At 37.0% G+C, this 16,125-nt stretch overlaps 1 long non-coding RNA gene across 2 annotated transcripts in view; it reads right to left on the reverse strand.

Moving 5' to 3' along the window:
* The window catches only part of LOC103160010, a 41,887-nt gene that overhangs the window by 5,211 nt on the left and 20,551 nt on the right, over window positions 1-16,125 (reverse strand). For both annotated transcript variants that reach the window (XR_003481245.2, XR_004771690.1), the window contains exon 3: window positions 14,907-15,022. This is a non-coding gene — a long non-coding RNA (uncharacterized LOC103160010). The remainder of the gene's footprint in view (window positions 1-14,906; window positions 15,023-16,125) is intronic.

Raw genomic sequence — 16,125 nt, forward strand, 5'->3', positions numbered from 1 at the left:
AAGCCAAATGAAAACAAAACCAAAGACTTCCTCTCTTGGCTCCTCTTTACAAGAGAAGTAATCAGACATAGACTGAAAAGTACTACTCATAGCCATGTTTTATTAAATGAGAAAACATTTTAAGTCTTTGCTGATGAATGCCATTATGAAGCACTGGTTGGTATCCTAACGCAGAACTTGTTAGGAAAATATCAGTTGACATGTTACTAGTGAGCAGATATGTGGGGGATGCTGGTAGCTGGTACATACTTTTGAAAAAACTGCAAAATGACCATTCATGCTCATCTTCCTTGAAGTCAAAACCACCATCCCTGACACTCAACCATTCCAAATTGTCCTATTTTACCATTTTTTTTGTCCCAAGGGCCAGAATTTCAGAAAACCTCTTAATTTATGGTATAGTAACTGTTCTTTCTATTCCATTATTTATCAAATACGAAAAATTATGAAAAAGCACTGAAAATTCCAGGAATAGGGAATTGAGGCTGAGGAAGAAGGCTTAATGTTACAGACTTGGATTTGAAATTAAATTATGCATATGAGTGAAAATTTTGAATTAAAACAAACACAAGATTAATAGTTGTATTTAAAGAATAATTTCTCCAGGACATTTTAATAATGTATTTCCATCCTTTACAGTTACCATATGTTTCTCCTTTTAAGGTTTCATCTTAGTTTGCTTTCTATTTCCATGATAAAATACAGAACAAAAACAATTTAGGAAGGAAAGGTTTGATTTGGCTTATGGATTACTCTATCATCAGGTAAAGCCAAAAAAGAAACCTGGAAGCAAGAACTGAAGCAGAGACCATGGAGGAACTTTGCTTATTGGCTTGCTCCATATTCCCTATGACTTGAGTAGTCGCCTTTCTCATACAACTTTGGATCATCTGCCCAGGGGTGGCACTAGCTGGGATGAATTGGGACCAATCACATCAATCATTAGGCAAGAAAATGACAGACTTGCTACCATCTGATAGAGGCATTTCTCTCAATTGAATTTTCTCTTCTCACAGGACTATAGGCTGTATTAAGCTAACAACAACAAAAATAATTAAGTTGGATAAGTTGCTACAACTTCTCAGCATGTAAGTTTCTTAGGGTAAACGAGATTTGCAGTTTTACAAATGTTCTGTTCTTTTATTCCTTATTTTGAATTCTCCCTGTCCCTACCTCCTTGTCTCCCTCCCTCCCTCTCCTTTCTCCCTACTTGCCCCTTTCTCTTCTGTTTTTCTCCTAGACATAATGAAACACCTTGGCAAGTAATCTAGTATTGAGTGGTATTGTTTCTCTCTATACTCAAGAGATGATCTTCTATAGCAACACTTGTGATTTTTAATGAACAAATGTTAAGCATTAAGCAAAAGCAAAAGCAAAAGCAAAAATAGCAAAGGGCATATAGACAGAAGCATCTAGTAGATAATACACATAATTTGTCAATGATTGAAAAGGCACTCATGACAAACACAAGTGGAATTAGTCTAATTGATTGTGCCAACAAAGGCAACATTGTCAACCTGAACAGCCAGCAAAAACTGACCATGGAAGCAATGTTGAGTCAGTTAGCTACAATTATCAGTTGAGAGCTTCCTGTATGTTGAGGAGCTCCTCAGTTCTTCCCACTGTAGGCATTTGTGTGGTGTGGGATAAACAATAGAGAAGCCTGTTGGAAATGGTTTACAGGTTTACTTTCTCCCTGTTCTCTAAGACACTATGCTTTCCAGACTCCCTGAACGAGGAGGTCAGTTTGGAGGTCTGGGAAATCTATGAGGCCACTGGTAGTGGATCAGTATTTACCCCTAGTACACAAATGGACTTTGGGAGCCCACTCCACATGGAGGTTTACTCTCTTAGCCTAGACACATGGGGAGGGTCTAGACCCTACAAATGATAAGACAGACTTTTAAGATCCCCCATGGAAGGCCTCACCCTTGCTGGGGAGTAGAAAGGGGTTGGGATAGGGGGTCTGTGGGAGACCAGAGGAGGAGGGGAGACGGGTGGGAGAGGGAACTGGGATTGACATGTAAAAAAAGATTGTTTCTAACTTAAATGAAAATGAACAAAAATAAAAAAGACACTATCTTTTCAATACACTTTGCTGATTGCTTGTTTTCTTTCTCCCTGGCAACCAGAGGACCATTAACTAGAGCTGGGTCTTTTCTTTTCATTAAGTGGGACCCAAGGACTGAACCTAGGTCCTCAAGCTTGACAGCAATTGCCTAGACAGGCTGAGCCAGTTCTCTTCTCATGGCACAAAAATTTGATTATCTTGTTTTCCTTACCCTTCAGTTCCCTTTCTTCCCTTTCCTGTTACCCCCCCTAGTGTCCTACCACCAGTAACCTTCCTTCTGCTTTGCACATGTGACCTGTTGCCTTCTCCTAGTTTTCTTCTCTGCATCTCTTCTTCCCTTGCCCTTACACTGACAAAACTAACCACAAATTCCTTTCACAATGTAAAGGTAAACTGCATATTGGACAGATGCTTCAGAAAAGGGAATGTTATACTTTCCATTGGCCACTGGAGTATCACTTGACTTCCTAAGTAACCGTTTTATGAAGCATTGTAACGTATGAAAACATCTATTGTCCTAACAAGGAGAACTCAATAGAAGTTTTTCAGCAACAGATCTGAAATCAGAAAGTCTATTTCTAACCTGTGTTCTGCTCACTTGTAAATGGACAGGATGTTCTCATCACGACAATCTTCTTTTGCAACTTTGTTTCCCTACACTTGCAGCTCTAACTATAGAGTAATCTCATGCACCTATTAATAGAGGGGTTTTGAAGTTGAGTATTTTGGTGCCACCTTCTGGCATGAATTATTGTGTAAACTATTTTAAAATATAATGAAGGCTCTGATGTTTAAATAATAAGTTAAATTAGATCCTTTTATGTTTTTTTTTTCAGTGTCCAAATTTCTGCTTTAATAGTAACTTTCTTGATCTGAAGTCAATATGGGGTAGAAAATGTGAAACTAACAGGACCATACTGTTTAATTTCAGTTCAATACTCAGTAATGCAGTAAATCTGCATTAAAAACAGAAGCTAGTGACAGGTTAGGGATGCTTAAATTTTAAATTATTTTACTATAAATTTTATTAGAAATATTACTAATTAATGTAGAATATAATTACTCTAGGCTGCAATGTGCTTTGGATTTATTGCATTTGACCTTTAATTTTACTCTCCACAAACTCTCTCATGAAACTTTCTCAGGTCATTTCTGTTTTATTAGAATGGTGTTTATTGCAAAGTTTATATTTGCTATTTTTCTTTATGACACATGCACAGATAAAAGTGTAACAACTCTTTCCACAGAGATAGTAAAGTAAGAAAGTTTTTCCTAATCATGGCACTTCCTTCCTATAACATTAATATTGCCCTTGCTAGATTTAAAATTGTAAGAAGTTGAGTCTAACAAGTGGCCATTGAGATTGCCACCATGCAGAACTTTGTCGAATGTAAGCATGTGTTAAAGTGTTCTCCTGGTCTGAGCCTCTTCTGGGCAGGTCAGCGTGTCTAAAGAGTGACATGATGATCAGTATCTTTCAGGCATGGAACCTGGGAAATGTAGTAAATATGCTCTGTTTCAAGGACTTCCTGGAGCTGCCTTGATTCCTTTACTTCCTGAGCTTATTGGCCTTCCCATTATAAAACATTTTCCTAAAACATCCTGTTGTTTCACTTCCTGCTAAACAGTTTCTTAAAGCATCTGGGTGTCTCATATCACTTTTCACTTCCTAAGTCTTATTGGGCTTCCCCTAAAAATGGGAGAATTTAATATGGCAGGAAACTGCTACAAAACACATACACATGTGCATATAATTTATCATGTTTTTAACAAATCAATGTATTCCAGCATATGTAACACTAATAAATACTTTGACAAATGTGTTTTCATAATCTAATATGTGAATCTGCAGTGTAAGAAAAATTAAAAACTGGGTTTGGGTTTCAGATCAGGGTTTCCATTCAAAGTAAAACAGCAACAACAAAGAACAGCAAAACATAGAACTAACTTCTACCAGTCCCTAGTAATATAAAGTCTCCTAAATTATTTGACATTTTACCAGTTGCTTTATCTACAAATTAAAAAAAGATTCAGCCATAATATGCCAAGGAAAAATGCTTCCAAATCACTTAATTTACTTTAACACTTAATCATATTATATAAATAAAATAAGTAAAACCCACTATTATTAACACTTCCTACTTTCTGCATGTATTAGTTTGGATAATTTCTACATTTAACCTAAAGCGGTGTTTTAGGCCATCTTTTAACATATTAAACTAGCTCTTCAGGCAAAAACAGATGTTTTCAATAATATGTCATCGTTTTAATTATTTGTATATTTTAAACATTAAGAAACTTTATTATCCATCTCAAAAACCCAAATTTAGTTATTGAGATTCATAGGGAATTCATTTTTAGAGCAATTGAAGGAGGCTTTGGTAGTAGGGATCTTATTCTTCAGTTACAGCTTAGTGGGAAGTTCCCATTTTATATTTCTGTACAAAAGACCCTCTCTGATTGGCTGTTTCAATAATAACATACAGAATCTCTCTGATTGGCTCTTTTAATTAAGCACCTCTTAATCATCACCTTTTAGACTGGATTATTTCCATCATATTCCTCATCTCCCTTAAATGACTGCCACCTACAGCAGTCCTGATTCTTCTAGTTGATTTTGTTTCTCTGTGGTTTCAGTAAAAACATAAACAAATAAATAAATGAAAAGTTTCTGAAATAAATGATTTGGAATTTGAAATTACCTTTATTGCAGTACAGTTGCAGAATTATCTGTCATTATCAGTGAAGATTGTTAGTCTCTTATACGTAGGAATATGTAAGTGATCCTAGAAACTTCATTGTAGGAAAAACACATTGTAGGGATAGGTCAGTGTTTGACAGTGCTTACTGTTCTAGAGGACCCAAGCTAGTTCCCAGCATCTATGTAGGGCAATATACAACTGTCTGTCACTCCATGTCCTGGAAAACCAATACACTTTTCTGTCCTTGATGGGCACATAAACATATGTGGAATTCACTCACACAGAAACACACACATTAAAAATTACATGTTAAGATGTATATGGATATATACATACAATTATACCAATAGATAAATAGATGATAGATAGAATTATATATATATATATATATATATATATATGATTGATTGATGATAGAAAGAAATAGCCCAGTGCATATGCAATCCATAACATGCCAAAATTCGGGCATTTGGGGACTATTCTCTGCAGATACGATGTGGAAGGGCACTGGACTCTTGCCATGAAAAACATTGTGACGTAACATCCATGATTTACCAATGATACCAGGTGTTATTTGAATTGCTGAAATGTTACTATATTCTGGTATGTCTTGAATATAACTGAAACATAAACTCTTTTCTGTTCTTTGTGAAATCAGTAAAACAACCCAAACAAGAGGAAATTAAACTGAATATTTGGAATTACGCTTTTAAACAATAATATAATCTGAAAATTAAGTTTTATGTGTCATAATAGTGTGGAATTTTATAAATATAACAAGTCATATAAAAACGGTCTTGTTACATTAATGCTACGTCTTATTTTGACTTATTGTAATTATTTGAATAATAAGAAATACCTACAGTTGATTTGACTGAATTATGTGATCATATTTGGTAAAAGAAATAAAAAAATATATAAGAGAAGTAACTCACTAGGAGAAAGTTCCTGGTGGAAATTTCTTTTGTGAACTTGAGAAGCCTTTTAACTTTTTTGAGGCTTTGTCTGTTCATGTGTGAAATAAGGGGTTTAGAGTCAATAACCCTTTCAATCTTATCAGCTTTGAAATTCTCCCAGCATAGGCCTCTGTTAGCCAGATGAATATGGATGTAATGGGACACTTGATTGAGTTAATTTCTTTTGTTCTCAGGGTTGGAAAAGAATTTCAGAAGTAAATAAAAATGAGCAGTGCTCCAATTATTATGCGAGCCACATTTGTTTTAATTGTGCTATTTATTATACAAGTAGATGTTTCCAATTTCAATAGTAACTTTGCCTAATTCTTGCCCAAAATTTTATGTAATATCTTGACCCATTAACAGGAAATCTATAAGAATGTGAAGGACAGGGGAACAGGAGCAGGTGTTTACAATTTAATAAAGAGCCGTCCCAAAGTGAATGTAGACAAGATTTAAAAAGTGAGTTCCATGATGGGAAGTTTTGTCATAAAACATTGTGTGTGTGTGTGTGTGTGTGTGTGTGTGTGTGTGTGTGTGTGTGTATCAGTGCAGTCACATGCATATGTATGGACACACATTTGCATGCTGATGGAGAATGAAGCCATGGAAATGCTCACTACTTAGAGTATAAGTGTCAGTGTGGGAATCCCTCCATTTGGATACTGGTAGAATAGGACATACTTATTCCTTTAAATGTGCACATAGACCATGGACAATAGGAATATCTAAAGTTGCTGTTACCTTAGTTTGCAATAAAAAACAAAGATCATTTCTTAAGTCTAATGTCACAGTAAGTCCACTAGTGCTGTTATACTACTACAGAAAGAGTAACTAATTTTTATGAAGATATTTTAATTATATTATGTGAGCTATTGAAGTTCAGATTTGGGTTTTAGTTTAAGAAATCCCACATTGGCCCACGGGGTGAAATTTATTCTGGATTATCTAGCCAAAGTGTAGTTTATTCTGTGCTTTGTTTCCACTGTGATTTACACAATGGTGACATATTTTCTAATGCTCTGTGAGTAAACTAATTTTCTGCTAATCTTTTATATATTCCTTTATGAAAATTAAATGAAAGTGCACGTGTAGAATTTTTACATTAATCAAGTATACATTTTCTGATCTTATATTTATTTATTTATTTATTTATTTATTTATTTATTTATTGTCAAAGCAGTCTAACACCTTTACTGCTCTTTTTTTTAAAAAAAAGATAGGTTTATTAATTTATTCATTGTGTATACCATGTTCTGTCTGCATGTATCCCTGCAGTCCAGAAGCGGGCATCAGACTACATTACAGATGGTTGGTAGCCACCATGTGGTTGCTGGGAATTGAACTTGGGACCTCTGGAAGAACGGGCAGTGCTCTTAACACCTGAGCCATCTCTCCAGCCCATGATCTTATATTTACGATTTTGTCTGTAACTTATTGTGTGACATTCTTAGCTCTTAATATGCAAATAAAATTTTATTTTGGCTCTTTCAGTTTTCTTCAGCTCATGTTCTAAGCATACATATGCTACATAGTATATGGTTACATACATTCATAATCTTAGCTTTTACATTCTCTTTTGATTCTATTTTTCCCTCTCAATTTCAGTTTAAGAAGTGTTTCTTGATGCAGTTCTTATTGACTGTGCTATATAATCTGACAGACTAATCAAATACACTCTTCATTTCTGTTGCATTGTTTTGATGTCTAGAATCTGCATTTGAGTCTTTCTTGGAGTTGTATTCTTCTTGTTTGTATTACTTGTTCCATATGCCATTTACTTTGTCTATTTGGATCTTTGACACATTAATTCATAGTTACTGACAATATGCTCAAAATAAAGTATTGAGAATTTCATCATTTTTCAGTTTCACAAATATTTGAGTACTTAATTAATATTCATTTTTGTGCTTAATTTATTATAGATATTTTTATTTAAAAAATTCTCAGTCTTAACTATATAGAATGCATGTTTCACTTAGCATCTTAATTTGTTTCCTACTTCTCAAATCCTTTGAGAGTTATCTTTGATTTAGCTTCTACTAGGACGGTAAGATCTAATGTTATCAGCTACTGATTTGCAGCTTAAGAAACAAAACAACAAAAGAAATGTCTTTCTCATATTGTTTGTCACTTGTTCCTTAGTGAGCATAATAGGTGATTAGTGGGGAACTTCTTGTCAGAGGGTAGAGGAGGTCTGGACAGCGGAGATCTAACAAGGCTCAGTGGCTTCCTATACTTACATAGATTTGGCTTGGTGGGAGATGGAAACAAAGCGACACACACTTGGATTGTCTATTATTCAAGGCACAGCAAGAACCAGATTTTTATGTTTACACTAGTGTTTCATGTCCCTCAGTGCTATGGGATGTTGTAGTTTTAGGCCACAGTGGATACATATAGCAATGTGTCTGTGTCTCTGACAAATAAAAGTGAGCTCCTCAGCCCCTATTACGAGGTCCAGGATATGCACAGGTTCATTCTCCCATATAGGTGGAGAGAGTATTTATATCACATGCTTAAAGACAAATAAATTCTGGTTGTAAGAGGAGAAATTAAAATAACATTTTAGAGATATTAAATAAATCTGGAAGGGCTGTTTGTTAATATTTATGCACTTAGAACTAAGAACTCTTAAAAACAGTGTAGAGTTTATTACTAAAAATACCTAACAAATAACAGGACACCATATAGGATGTTAACCATATTTGTATCACGCTAGACTTTGATATAGTTAGAATAGTTGATTGGAATGAAAAGACAGTCGCTTCAAGCTGTACTTTACATTTCACTATCAAGTGTATTTTTATTCAATTATCTGCTACTAAAAAATGTGAGAGCAGGCTGGGCGTTGGTGGCGCACACCTTTGATCCCAGCACTCAGGAGGCAGAGGCAGGCGGATCTCTGTGAGTTCAAGGCCAGTCTGGTCTCCAGAGAGAGTGCCAGGATAGGCTCCAAAGCTACACAGAGAAACCCTGTCTCAAAAAAACAAAACAAAAAAAAATGTGAGAGCATTAGAGTAAGGTAAGTAATTAGCTTTATACCTTCTTTCATAATTCATGTCTGTTAGTTGAATTCAGTTTTTCTCCATCACCTAATACTAAGTTTTTCTAGTTCTCATTTCTACATGTTGTATTGTACTCACATGTGTATTTGTGTTACTTGCCAGATTACACATATGAGAGAGAGCATATAATACTTTTATTTCTGAAATTGTGTAACCTCACTTAAGATTATGCATTGTAAATCCATCCATTTTCTAGGAAAAAAATAATTTTCTTTATAGCTAAATAAAATTGTATATATATATATATACATATATATACATATTAATATTCAGTAGTCTGTTGTTGGATAATGAGACTGATCTAGATTGATTCCAAGTCTTGCTATAGTGTATAAAGTAGCAGTAAACATGGGGATGTAAAAAGAAAAAAGAAATATGAGCTATTCATTCATTCATTCATTCATTCATTCCTTCAATAATTCAGGTATGAATACATACTTGTCTTTTTCATGCTTGTGATCTAGTGGACTTTGGTCTAGTCAGTGCTCAGTTAATATTTATTAACCAAATAAATGGATACCTGTTTTGGTATGTTATACTATTGAACCAATGTAAAGTAAATGTGCACAAATATACACAAATGTGTATTTGTGTCTAACTTATTAAATGGACAATTGTCCATGTTTTTATGCACTAATTCAGTGACAAACACAATGCTGTATCTCAATAAATATATATTTCAATAAACATCTGAAAACAAATATATTTATGGGCTAAATTAAGTGCTTTTCTATTGCTATATACAACCAGTGCAATTTACAAAAGAAAGAATTCATCTGGGGTTATGGTTATAGAAAGTTAAGAATCTGCTGTGGTGGGAAAGCATGGTACTATGTGGCTGGCATGGCACCTGGAACAGATGCTACAGGATGACATCTTGATCTGCAAGGTGAAAACGTAAAGGGCAAATCGGGAGAATGGTGAGGCCTCAAGTTCTTTGGTGTTTCCTCCAGGACAGACTTCCTCCACTAAGGCCATACCTCCTAAGCTCTCCACAGACTACCAAGAGCTGGCCACCAAGCATTCAAATACCCATACTATGGGGAATATATTTCATTCAAACAACAGGGACAGCATCTTAGTCAGATTTCTATTGCTATGATTAAAACACCAAGACCAAATTAAGTTGATAGGAAAGAGATTATTTCAATTTACAGTTTATAGTCCGTCATGAAGTGAAGTCAGAAGTATTCAAGCAGGTTCCTGAAGGCAGGAACTGAAGGAGAAACCCGAAGAGTGCTTCTACTTGGCTTGATCCTCTAGCATGCCTTTTGTTTTGTTGTTGTTGTTTGAGACTGGGTTTTTTGTGTGACCCTGGCTGTACTGGAAACTCACTCTGCAGACCAGGCTGGCCTTGAACTCAGAGATGTACCTGCCTCTGCCTCCCAAGTACTGGGATTAAATGCTTGTGCCACCAATGCCCTACTTATCCTGCCCTACTTAGCCTTCTTAAACACTCCAGGACCTCCATTCCAGGGGAGGAACTACTTACAGTGGGCTGGATTGTACAATATCAATTATTAATAAAAAATGTCTTTCATAATGGCTATCATGATGGACTTACTTTCTTATTTGAATCTCTCTATATGATTATAGGTTATATCAAATTCACACAAAGCTAACCATTTTAGTCAGCTTAATAAATTTTGATAGATTAATCTTGCTTTACTTTATACAAACCCACTAATGCCTAGACGGTCACAAATATTTGAAATTGTTTTTATTGAGAATAATCACTCATATTTCCTAGGAGACAAAAAATTGTTCACAATTAATACACAAGTAACATTAAGGTCCCTTAATTAATGATGAACAAACAGAAACTACCTATTTTATTCTGAGCATCTTTAGGTATTCTTCAACCAAATATCTTAAAGCTGAATTGTGTGTATATATTTGTTTTAATTAAGAGTTTCAGATGAAAATTTCTCACAATTTTACTTCCTCACATAGCTCTTGCTTCATTCATAAATTGAAACAAGATGGAAAACCATCATTAGTAAAACCTATCTTCTCAAAAGCTACCATATTGAATAAAGCACCTTTTTCTGCTTCAAACAAAGAAAAAAAGCTGCCATGAAGAAAACACTCTCTATTTGCTGTTGCTATTATTAATTATTCAAATATATATCAATAAAGTTTGTTTTCATACAATGATATTAAATATTTTTGCTGATGATATGGATGTGTGTTGGAAACCTTTTATGAATAATATATATGTATATATTAAATTATGAAGTAAATAATTCTTGTTAAACATATCCAAATGTGTGATATTTTCTCCTATTAGGGGAAACAGCATTGGACCAAACCAAGCCCTCTGAATGTGGGTGCCAGCTAGGAGGCCAAGACAGTCTTTGGGACCTCTAACAGTGGAGCCAGTCTTTATCCCTAGACCACAAATGGACTTTGGGAGTCCATTCCCTATGGAGGGATACTATTGCAGCCCAGGGACAGCAAGGAGGGCCTAGGCCCTCCCCAAATGATGTGATGGACTTTGTAGGTCCTCTGTAGAGGGCCTCACTATCCCTGGGGAAGAGTTGGGGGGTTGGTTGGTGGGGTAGGTGGGGAACATGGGAGGATGGGAGGGCAAAGGAATGGGGAGATGGATATGAAAATATGAGTAGTAATTAAAGAATTAAAAAAATAAAAGAAATCATCTTTTCCCCCAAAAGGGGTGGCCTGACATACTTGGCATCCATCCTGGCATCTATCTAGCACTTCCAGTCAACCCTAACACCTACTCCATCCACAAGCTGCTGGTCCCTGAGGGGGAGAAGGTACTGCAGATCTAGACCTGGGAGCACATCATCACCACTGAAGATGAAAACCTAAAGCATGATTGCAATCAAAGAAGTTTCTGTGGTTGTCTGGTATTCATGGTGTTTCAGAAACAAGAGGCCTTGAGCTGGACTAATGACTCCTGGTAATGAATAGTTGCACATAGAGCTGTGTAGTTTCCAGTGCCACAGTGACAAATGAATTTACAATGGAGTGGGGAGAAGGATATAGGAATTGAGCAGAGCATATGCAATGGGGAAACACTGAACCATGTCCATGCCAGAGGCCTGAGTACCACCAGAGACCTTGTTGATGTGCATGGCCTATACTGCTGCCTGAGGCTATGTCTGTGGTCCCTGTTGTCACTATATCTGAGTCTATGGTTTGCTGCAATGTCCATGGCATTATTTATCACACAGTTATCCATGGTTTGTGCTGTTGGTTAAGCCATGTTGTTGTCTACCAGTCTTGATGTCTCCAGGGGACATCAGACTGTGCTGCCACCTGAAGCCATGTTGATGTCCATGTGCTGGGATGCTGCTTAGGACTGTGTTGGCATCCATGACCCATACTGCTACAGAAGACCATGCTGAGGTCTGTGGCACTTAATGATGCTGGAGGCCTGGAGGATGTCAGTGGTCCAAGCTATTGCCAGCTTACATGCACAAGTCTATGATCTGAGCTCCTGTTGACTAAAAAGGACAGGGAAGCTTCTGCAGTGGTATCTGTTTACTTCAGACTCACAGTTGAGAAAGAAAGACATAGAAGGCTTTTGCAACAACCCCTTGTCTCTAGTCTCTAAAAATGTAACAACCCAGATATGAAGCCACAAAGAGAGCTCTTGAAATTGTGTAAAGATACTGAATTGCTGTTTGTTTTTTACTCTTAACACTATTTGGGGAGCCCACCACCAGCTCCCCAAAATTTCTTAATTATAAATGCCTGGACTTGGGTTATTTCTAGCCACCTTTTCTTAATTTAAATTATCCCATCTATCTTTTGCCTCTGGGCTTTTATCTTTATCCCATATACCTTTCTTTAGTTCTTACTCAGTGGCATGCTGTGTACCTGGCCCCTGGAATCCTCTGCTTTTCTCACTCCTTCTTTCCCAGATTTCTCCTTCTATTTATTCTCTCTGCCTGCCTGCCCTGCCTATCCTTTCTCCTGCCTTGCTATTGGGAATTCACCTCTTTATTAGCCCAATCAGGTATTTTAGACAGGCAGAGTAACACTGTAACATGAATGTTTCTCTTGCCCAGCTAGGTTCCCCCTTCTCTGCCCCAATTAAACACAAGGATACTTTATTACTATAAAGCTGTTGGCCTTTTGGCTAAGGTTACTTATTTGCTAGCTCAGTCTTAATTATTTACCCAATTTCTAATAATCCATGTATTTCCAAGTGGCCTTATCTTAAGGAAGAAAAGGTTTAGGCTTCTTACTCCATTGGGGTCTACATTGCATCTGTTCTGCATCTCTGCTTGTTCCTGCTTATATACTGATTCTGTCATGCTCTGTCACTTCCTGCCTGGATCACATGGGGACTTCTCTTTACTAGAGTCCCCATAATCCTCCATGACTCCTAGTCCCACCTGTCTTGCTTCCCTATTATCCAACAGTGCTTTATTCAACCAATAAGATAAACATATATAAAGAAGAACATTCCCCATCATAACACAGCTTCACAGAGTTAACAAATGCAACATAAAAGAAAGCAACACATCTTTGCATCTTTACAATAAATGTTCCACAGAATAAGCAAATGTAACACATCTTAAAATATTCCACAACAAATTATGGCTCTCCCCAGTTGATGGCTACTATCAGGTGTGGGGGTGGAGAAGGACTCACCAGGGATGACCACCTCTGGTGTGATCATGCTCCAATGACTATATGAACAATACTAATTGGACATTTTTACATCTTTTTTGGGGGGGAGCACAAAGGTTTGGGAGAAGACATGGGGGACTGGAAAGTAAGGGTGATCATGGTACATTATGTAAAATTACAAAATTATCAATAAAATATTATGTTAATATGACAAAATAAACAAACAAAAACCCAAAGTTAATACCTTAACTCAAGCACAATAGAGTAGACACCTGATGACCTGAGTTTGATTCTTTGGGGCCTACTTGGTGCAATGAAAGCACCAACTCCTGAGAGGTGCCTTATGAATTCTACTCCAATTATACCACTATATAATGCAGGTACAAAGTAAGTAAATAAATAAACAAATAACACTGTGGGATCGACAAGAGGTGTGGGTGGGTAAGCAAGGCTGCAATGGGTGTTCCATTGGAGAGTTAGGGATGACACTTGGGAAAGGATCAGTAGAAACAAAATGAGAGGACATATGCAGTCAGCCTACCTGCTTCTCTGACAGGAGTGGCCTGAGACTCAGAAGGGAGCACCTACTAGGGCTTGGGGCTTGGGGCTGGGTTGAAGCAATGAGTTGGGTGACAGAGGTTTGGAGATCTGTGGGATCCACAGGAGATGGAGAAGAGGATGGTGGGGAGGCTGTAGCAGGAGCGCTATTATACAGCTGTGGGTCAGTTTGGGGGATTTGGTCTGGAAGAACCATGAGAGAGGTGGCCCAAGTGACCTGTGCATTAGCCAGGGCTGACTATTTGAATTGGGGGTTGGAATAAAGCAGTAAGTGGAGGGACAGGTTTGGGGAGAGCAATGATCAGTTGGGCCTTGTAGAGATGGTGTGGGGAGAGGCTGCCTCTGGAGCTCTGCTGCTGAACTGGGGGTGAGGCTGAGGGGCATTGGATCTGAGGGAAAGAGGGAGACATGAGGATCTCCAGTAAGCCTACCTGCTTCCCTGGTAGGAGTGAGACTGTATTTGGTTTTCTTTTCTTTTTTTTTTTTTTTTTGACTTTAGATTTCACAAATTTGCTAGCATCAAATGTGTCTAGTGAACCAGAATAGAACATTCATTATTTTTTTCATATGCCCTTGAGGCTGAAATAATCAGTTTGATATCGAGAAGAATCTGAATGGAATGCACTGCATGGTGTTTTATTTGGCTATAAATGCTTCTTGAATATCTATGTGTATTTATGTGTGCTGTATATTTTATTGTTATTGCTTCTCTAGTGGCCACATTTTGATCCAATTTTTATCCATACTGTGAACATGGAAAGTGTGAACAATACCTTAAAAAAAACCCCAAAGCTCTAGTCATTCTACTGCAATACCACATTTGACAAATGCTGGGAAGCAGAAATTGCTCAAGCACAAATAAAATAATACTACATAATTGCTCAAGAAAAAGAATGATTGAATCTAACATTCCATAGGGTTCTTTGGAGAGTTTGCTACTTACTTTAAACAAACATTCAGAGCTAAAACATGCCTCAATGCTGCTCTTTTGTACTGGTTTCTGGAATGTCCTTCCAACTCTGACTTCCTTATCTTGAATGGCTTCTTGTCAACCTCTAACTAGAGGAAGATCTTTTGAAACTGGTGTGTAGTGAGAACTTTATGGTTAGGAGTAGCATTGCCTACCTGGAACTTCTGAGAAGGGAGATCCTGGAGAATCCCACATAAGATGGGAAAGAGCCTGCTACACTAAAGAGTTCCAGCAGAAGGCTGTATGTCTGCGGGCACTTGGAATGAAACCCCAAAGAGGCCAGGAGACCTGTGAGGTGAAGTAGAACTATCCCTCCAGAGTAGCTCAGAGAACTGAGCTCACAAACTAGATGTGATGCCTACAGGGTGTGAAGTAGCTGAGCCTACTGGTGGGGTAGGTGAGGGAAGATCAGTATTCATAGAAACAGGCCATGAAGGAGGCCATGTATTTAAAAAGTTATTGATTTAAACTAGACAAAAAAATTCTTTAAGAGTTAGTCTAGACCTATCCTCTTTTAGAACAATTTTATATGAAAGGCAAGAGCTAATATTCTATTTATAATGCCATTGGGAATTACACTGATTAGGAACATGGAAGCAGTAGTTTCTCCTCTAGGGTCTATGGCTTCATCAGCCACAGGAAGCTGGTAGGTTAACAGTGATGGGCAGGAATTCCCTCCAATTGAATAAGCCTTAAATTAAATTAGGTTGGTTATCCCTAAGATATGAAGTGCTACAATTTTTACATCAAATAGAGAACATCACAGAAACCATAATTGTTCACAATTCAGAGAACAACTTACTGCTCAGTATCCATAGTTAGGTGATTATATTTACAAGACAATCCATGCACTTTACACTCAGGAAAATCCCAAATCTCACAAGGCCCACCATTAGAAGAATTATAGGAAATTAATGGCTGCCAAGAGAGCCAGAAGCCCTTGAAAGATTATCCAATTTCAAGTTGTCATTCTAAGACATGTGAACATAAGAGCAATACTAAATGACATATTCTGGTATGTTCTCCACATATATATATATTTGTGTGTGTGTGTGTGTGTGTGTGTGTGTGTGTGTGTGTGTGTGTGTAACAATAATTATTAAAGAGGATGTCATGAAGTTGAGAGAGTTTGGAGAGATGATAATGTAAAAAAGAAATGGTGTCAATAGTTCCCATGCATGAAAAAATTAAT

The sequence above is a fragment of the Cricetulus griseus genome (genome assembly GCF_003668045.3).
Source record: "Cricetulus griseus strain 17A/GY chromosome 1 unlocalized genomic scaffold, alternate assembly CriGri-PICRH-1.0 chr1_0, whole genome shotgun sequence".
Taxonomy (NCBI): Eukaryota; Metazoa; Chordata; class Mammalia; order Rodentia; family Cricetidae; genus Cricetulus; species Cricetulus griseus.